The following is an 8,377-nucleotide window of genomic DNA, read 5'->3' as shown; positions in this document are numbered from 1 at the left end:
GGCTGGAAGAAGCACAAGCTGGAATCAAGATTGCCGGGACAAATATCAATAACTTCAGATATGCAGATGACACCACCCTTATGGCAGAAAGTGAAGAGGAACTCAAAAGCTTCTTGATGAAAGTGAAAGAAGAGAGTGAAAAAGTTGGCTTAAAGCTCAACATTCCGAAAACTAAGATCATGGCATCTGGTCCCATCACTTCATGGGAAATAGATGGGGAAACAGTGGAAACAGTGTCAGACTTTATTTTTCTGGACTCCAAAATCACTGCAGATGGTGACTGCAGTCATGAAATTAAAAGACGCTTACTCCTTGGAAGGAAAGTTATGACCAACCTAGATAGCATATTCAAAAGCAGAGACATTACTTTGCCAACAAAGGTCCGTCTAGTCAAGGCTATGGTTTTTCCTGTGGTCATGTATGGATGTGAGAGTTGGACTATGAAGAAGGCTGAGGGCTGAAGAATTGATGCTTTTGAACTGTGGTGTTGGAGAAGACTCTTGAGAGTCCCTTGGATTGCAAGGAGATCCAATCAGTCCATTCTGAAGGAGATCAGTCCTGGGTGTTCATTGGAAGGACTGATGCTGAAGCTGAAAATCCAGTACTTTGGGCACCTGATGAGAAGAGTTGACTCATTGAAAAAGACTCTGATGCTGGGAGGGATTGGGGGCAGGAGGAGAAGGGGACGCCAGAGGATGAGATGGCTGGATGGCATCACTGACTCCATGGACGTGAGTCTCAGTGAACTCCAGGAGTTGGTGATGGACAGGGAGGCCTGGCGTGCTGCAATTCATGGGGTCGCAAAGAGTTGGACACGACTGAGCGACTGAACTGAACTGAACTGAATTGCACAGAAGACTTGAATCAAAGAAAAAAGTCTCGAGATTTTTTAAAATACTTTAAATAAATATGAAAATGTAATTTATTGACGTTTGTAGGATGCAGAAAAAGCAGTGCTTAAAGAAAAATTTATAGTATTGAATGCATGTTAGAAAATAAGAAAACTCTAAAATCAAGAATCTTGGCTTCTGCATTAGGAATCTAGAGCAAGAAGAGCAATATAAACCAAAAGCAAACAGAAGAAAATATATAATAAAAATTAGTGCAGGAACCAATGAAATTGAAAACAGGAAAACAATAGAGTAAAATCAACAAAATCAAAGCTGGTACTTTTAAAAGATCAATAAAATTTATAAACCTCTAATCAAGAGAAAAAGAGAAGACAGAAATTGCTAATCAGAAATTCAAATGGGATGATTAATGTATTGCTACTGACCCATTGGACATATAAAAATAGTAAAGGGATATTCTGAACAATTCCCACACCCACAAATTTGATAATTTAAACAGACCAATTTCTTAAAAGATACAATCAAACAGAACTTTTAAAAAGAAAAAGAGATAATCTGAACAGCCAATATTTAATAATAATATAGGTGCTAAAAAAATTAAGCAGCAGGTCAAGAATGTTTCACTACAGACTTTTAAGAAAGAAATCACACAAATTTTCTATGATCTCACCCAGAAAAACAGAAGCACCACCCTGATACCTGCACCAAATAAAGGTATTATAAGAAAGGAAGACTACAAACCAATGTCCCTCATGAAAATAGAAAATAAAACAAATTATTAGCAAATAGAACCCAACAATGCATGAAAAGAATTACATACCATGACCAAGTGAAATTTAATCCAGTAATGCAAAGCTGGTTCAACATTCAAAAATCAATTAATGCAATCCATCACATCAACAGGCTAAAGAAGAAAATTCATATGATCTTATCAATAGATGCAGATAAAGCATATGACAAAACTCAACACCCATTCATGACAAAAAACTCTTAGTGAACTAGAGATAGAGGGGAACTTCCTTAACTTGATAAAGAACATCTGTGAAAAACCTAACAGCTAACATCAGACTTTACTGTGAGGAGATAAGTGCTTTACCCCTCTCATGGGGAAGAAAAGCAAGAATTTTCCTCATTCCACACCTATTCAACATTACACTGAAAGTCCTAGATAATGCAATAAGACAAGAAAAGTAAACAATAAAAATATACATATTGGGAATCTTTGTTCTCAGAAGATATGATTCTCTACAAAGAAAATACCAAAGAACTAGCAAAAAAAGAAAAAAAAAAAAGTCCTGGAACTAAAAAGCAATTATAACAAGGCTGCAGGATATAAGGTTAATATAAAAAAGTCAATCACTTTTCTGTATACCAGCAATGAACAAGTGGAATTTGAAATTAAAAACAGAACACCATTTACATTAACTCCAATAAAAATCAAATACTTAGGTATAGATCTAATAAAATATGTATAAGATCTACATATGGAAAATTATAAAACTCTGAAAGAAAGCAAAGATCTAAATAAGTGGAGATATATTCCATGTCCAGGAAAAGGAAGACAATGTATTTAAAATATTAGTTCTTCCCCAATTTGATCTGTGGACATAACACAACCAAAATCCCAGTGAATTATTTTGTGGGACTCAACAAACTGATTCTACAGTTCATTTGAAAAGGCACAAGACCCAAAATGTTGTTGTTGTCCAGTTGCTAAGTCATGTCTGACTCTTTGAGACCTCATGAACTGCAGCATGCCAGGCTTCCCTCTCCTTCACTATCTCCCAGAATTTGCTCAAACGCATGTCCATCAAGTCAATGATGCCATTCAAACATCTCATCCTCTGTTGCCCTGCCCCCTCTTCTCCTGCCCTCAAACTATGCCAGAAACAGGGTCTTTTTCCATGAGTCAGCTCTTTACATCAGGTGGCCAAAATATTAGAGCCTCAGTTTCAGCGTCAGTTCTTCCAATGAATATTCAGAGCTGATTTCCAGGATTGACTGGTTTGATCTCTTCGCTATCCACGGTATTGCAAGAGTATTTCAGCACCACAGTTCAAAAGTATCAATTCTTTAGCTCTCAGCCTTCTTTACAGTTCAATTCTCCTAGAAAAACCATAGCTTTGGCTATACAGACCTTTTTCGACAATGTCACGTCTCGGCTTTTTATTATGCTGCCTAGGTTTGTCATAGCTTTTCTTCCAAGAAGCAAGCATCTTTTAATTTCATACCTGCAGTCATTTGAAAAGGCACGAGACCCAGAATAGCCAACACAACACTAAAGAAGAACAAAGTTCAAGCACTACCCCTCCCAACTGAAAGACTACACTATAAAGCTATAGCAACCAAGGCAATGTGGCATTGGTGAAAGAGGGGACAGATAAGTGGAACAGAATAAAGAGCCCAGGGGAAAAGGGATCTCGACACAGACCTTGTATCTTTCACAAACACTAACTCCAAACAGCTAATACACCTAAATGTAAAATGCAAAACTATAAAATGTCTAGAAGATAAACTGTGAGAACATCGAGGTGACCTTGGCTTTGGCAATGACTTTTTACTCACAATACCAAAACCACAATCCATGAAAGAAAACAAATGTTAAAGATGGACCTCATTAAAATTTAAAATCCTGTTTTGTTAAAAATGCTATTGTTCAGTTGCTCAGTTGTGTCCAACTCTTTGCAACCCCATGGCCTGCAGCACACCAGGCTTCCCTGTCTTTCACCGTCTCCTGGAGTTTGCTCAAAAACATGGCCATTGAGTCGGTGATGCCATCCAACCATCTCATCCTCTGTTGCCCCCTCTTCTCCTGCCCTCAAACTTTCCAGCATCAGGGTCTTTTCCAGATGAAAAAGAGAAGACACAGACTGGGAGAAAACTTTTGCAAAATTCATATCTGATAATGGACTTGTATTCAAAATATACAAAGAACTTTTACCACTCAACATAAGAAGGTATCTTAATTTTTTAATGGGCAAAAAATCTAAACAGACACCTCACCAAAGTAAATACATAGACAGCAAATAAAGATATTGAAGATGTTCAGAATTGCATGTCATAAGGAAACTACAAATTAAAACAAAAATGAGATGCCATTACACACTTATTAAAATGCCTAAACTCCAAATAACTTACCATATCAAGTACTGATAAGGATGTGGAGCTAGTGAGGATTCAAAAAGTACACTTCGGAAGACTGGCAGCTTCTTACAAAGCTAAGCATGGTCTTCTTATAATCCAGCAATCCGAATGAGTTGAAAACTTATGTCTACACAGAAGCTTGTACACAAATGTTTACAACAGCTTTATTCATAATCACTGGAACTACCAAAGCGTCCTTCAGGAGATGAGTGGCAAACAAACTATGGTCCGTCAGACAGTGGCGTATGCTCAGCAGGAAAAAGAAATGAGGCATCAAACATAGAAAGACACGAAGGAAACCCACATGTGTGTTGCTAGGTTAAAGAAGCCAGTCTGAAGAGGCTGCACGCTGCATGAATCCAGCGCTATGAAGTTCTGGAAAAGGCAAAACGACAGACAGTCCAAAGATCAGTGGTCGCCTGTTATTAGCATCCTGCATTTATATGCTGCATTTGTCCCCAACGACCAACCAGTGTTGATACATTCTGATTAGCTAAAGTGCATAGTTTTAAGAATTCACATCTCTTTTTGCATAGCTGTAAAGTTTTTCACAACTGCACCACATCATGTCCACGATTACAGTATCACTCAAAGAATTTCATTACCGTAAAAATATCTCCCTCCCTGCTTTGTACTGGCTGTCATTTTGCCTTTTCCAGAATTTCAAGATTTTTAAGGTTTTATGGTTTACGAATTCTTAAAACTACACACTTTAGCTAATCAGAATGTATCAACATTGGTTGGTCATTTGGGACAAATGCAGCATACAAATGCAAGATATTAATAATGGGAAACTGTAAAGAAATGCTTTGTATTATATGCTTAATTTGTCTATAAATTTCATTAAATAAATAAAATTTATTAATTAAAAAAAAGTATCTGGATTTGATCAGGATTGAGTCCGCATTGAATATATCAAAGCATCAGCTGATTCAACTTTCAGAGAAACTGTGCTGTCGACGCAGTGGTTAGAAACCAGCACGCATTTCTCCTCCAGGCTACTGTGGAGTTTACACTAGAAATCTGGCATTTGTAATGCTTTTAATGGGCTTCCCTGGTGGCTCAGATGGTAAAGAATCTGCCTGCAATGCGGATGATCTGGGTTCGATCCCTGGGTTGGGAAGATCCCCTGGAGAAGGGAAACGCTACCCATTCCAGTATTCTGGCCTGGAGAATTCCATGGACTGTCTGGTCCATGGGGTTCAAAGAGTCAGACACAACTGAGCGACTTTCACTTCACTTCATTAGGGCAGAAAAATCACAGATGTCTGAGCAGAGTCGGTACTTGCAAACTCCCGTGAGTAAGCATAGTTGTCCTTGAACGGTTTGTAAAGAGTCTGGTGCAGGAGAATCACAGAGCAGCGGGCGTGAATGTCTTCATCATCTCAGCCACTGCACGGTAACAGGACACTCCTCTTCCCCAAAGTGACAAATCAATTCTAAATATATTGGATTCAACAACGGAGAATGAATTTGCTCCATTTTCTGTTCAGAAACAAGTTTTTAAAGGAGCTCTTTGGCTATGCGAGTGGCTTTAAATTATAGGCAAGGTGCTGAAACACGGCGACCCCTCTCCCACCCCCACCCGCCCCAGCGTAGGAGATCTTGTCACGAGTGTCTCTCACTATTTAACATTAACAGGAATGATGCAATCACTGTATTCTTGTCACAGATACAAAAATACAGATATGCCTTTGGCCAGAAGGGATGAACTAACTCAACCTAAGCTCTTTTTCATTTCTTTATTACAAACAAAACAAAACTCTTGTATAATCTCTAGGAAAAAGAGTATTTTAGAAAGTTCCCCCACTGGTGTAACTGAGCCTTTACAGGATAGCTGCCGCAGGACTCGGAGAGATCGCAAAATTTCCAACAATTGCTGGGCCTCACATATTGCAAAATACAGGAAGTGAGATAAGAATTAGTAATAAACCTAGAAATACTAGTAGAAAGTTAAAGGCAATACTAAAGATTCAGAGAAATATATTGAAGGGAAGGCATTTTTGGTGACGGTTAAAATTGAAAGCTATCCATAAGTTAAAGGCGGGTTCTGCGCCATTGTTCTTCACTCTGCAGGTTTATTTTCAGCATTTAGGACAGCGCTAAGAGAGGCCGGAAATGGCAACCCACTCCAGTGTTCTTGCCTGGAGAATCCCAGGGACGGGGGAGCCTGGTGGGCTGCCGTCTATGGGGCTGCACAGAGTCGGACACGACTGAAGCGACTTAGCAGCAGCAAGAGAGGCCAGAGGGGAATATGCATCAAGTGGGACTAAGATATTCTGCAGGCAACAAGAGAGAAAGGTGAGAGCACTACCATTAAATACGCGAGGGTGAGGAGGAGGTTAAACTAGGAAGAACCACTCTGATCCTGCCTAGTGCCCATCAGCACAGAGTCCGCAGCCTTGGCAGACGGGCAGACTTCATCTGTGTGGAGCAAACGTACTGAGAGCCCAGGCTCTCCCACCACTAGAGTCCAACAGCTGGTCTGCAGTCACAGGGGAAAAGCCTCATTCTCAACCAGGAGACAAAGCCCAAATGCCAACTGTCGTAGCTGGATATTTCCCTGTGTGGCAGAGAAGAACACGCCTGACTCCACACCACTCTCACCTCTGTGCTCAGTCACGCTGGCTCTGCACGTCTGTAAAAGGACATTGACTACAGCCTGAAATATACACGGGGCCCTTTGTCAATGCTCTGCCTCCCAGGCTTGACCTTTCCATTTAAGGAGAGATAAAAATGTGCAGGGCAGAAAATACCAATTATCTTGCTGGAGATTCAAAGGAACATTGTGAACAAAGGATTCTGGCACCAAGAAGAATGCAACAAGCCCCTCCTCTTTGGGTTAAAAACTAAGAAGCCTCAATGCTAGTTTGGGTAAAATGGTTTTCTGGGACACTAGTCCGCCATCTTGTCTGTCTGTTGGCTTCCCAGATAAAGTCACTATCCCCTTGACCCAACAACTGGTCTGTGGATTTATCTGACTGTCAGGCTGTGAGCAGTACACGCTTGGACTCGGGAATACCTGCATTGCTCCTACACGGACAAAATATAGTATATGATTCCCCCATCATGTAAATGCTTCCCATCAAAGAGCCAGCCCTTCCCGTCCTTGGCTGCCCATCCTTTGAGGTGTGTGGGCAGCATCACCCCTCTCTTCACAGCGTTTATGCCCGGATCTCTGAACTACAGCCCCACACACAGGAGGCTTCCTTCTTCGGTGCGTGGAGAACAGAGCACAGCGAACTCACTGCAGGCACATCCGCGTCTTCTCTCCGCATCTAAGCGGAGCAACCAGCCTCAGCCTGTCCTCTCCACCCGCATCTCATCTCCTCCCCAGTGTCTTCGCCTCAGACCGTTCCCAGAACATCCAGTTCATGCTTCTGAAATTCTAAGACATTAATAACGCAAGTGGAAGCAGAGGGGGTAGGGCGTCCCCAGAGAAAGAGAACCAGACACGGCTTTCTAGACATGAGAGAAGCCATTTTTGGTCTAAGTCATTTTGAGATCTAAGCCTGGCCACAGTGCTTGCCCTTGAATAGGTCTCAGTCATTAATGACATTACAGCAAATGAAGAAATGCAGAACCAAAGAAGATGCAATCAATAAACAATAGCTCACCAATAGAACAGAGTCCGAGTTCCCCCTAAAGGGGTGGAGGTAACAATCTGATACAGCCACTGATGTTCAGGTGCTCAGTCACGTCTGACTCTCTGCACCCCACGGACTGTAGCCCCCCTGGCTCCTCTGTCCATGGGATTCTCCAGGCAAGAATACTGGAGTCAGCTGCCATTTACAACATTGAGTCCTGCAGGAATTAAGGCCCGCCCCCGCCCCCAAGTACAGAATAGAATGATGATGTTGACCCTTTAAGACCAAGACTTTGATAAACTAAAATTTGGACTCTGTTGACCTTCACCCCAATGAAATGCTGAATTCTCCTCTGCTCAGGCCCCTTTACGAATGTGCATGTGAAGTGAAAGTCGCTCAGTCGTGTCCGACTCTTTGCAACCCCATGGGCTATACAGTCCAAGGGATTCCCCGGGCCAGCACACTGCAGTGGGCAGCCTTGCTCTTCTCCAGGGAATCTTCCCAACCCAGGGATTGAACCCAGGTTTCCCGCATTGCAGGCAGATTCTTTACCAGCTGAGCCACCAGGGAAGCCAAATTCATGAATGTGAATGTACCATAGCTTAAAACTTCCCCAACTTGGCTGTTCTGAGAGCCAAGAGATCTACTTGCACTTGCTGCAAGTAACCGTTCCTTCCTTCTCCCTCTCTTTGGCTTGGTTGTGTCTTTTGGCTCAACATCCACCAAAAAGTGAACCTGGTTTTCAGGTGACAGGAGTGCTTATATAAAGGGCGTTGGACAACACCGCAGAGAACG

The sequence above is a fragment of the Bos indicus x Bos taurus genome, chromosome 4 (assembly GCF_003369695.1).
Source record: "Bos indicus x Bos taurus breed Angus x Brahman F1 hybrid chromosome 4, Bos_hybrid_MaternalHap_v2.0, whole genome shotgun sequence".
NCBI lineage: Eukaryota > Metazoa > Chordata > Mammalia > Artiodactyla > Bovidae > Bos > Bos indicus x Bos taurus.
This window is presented reverse-complemented; position numbering follows the sequence as displayed.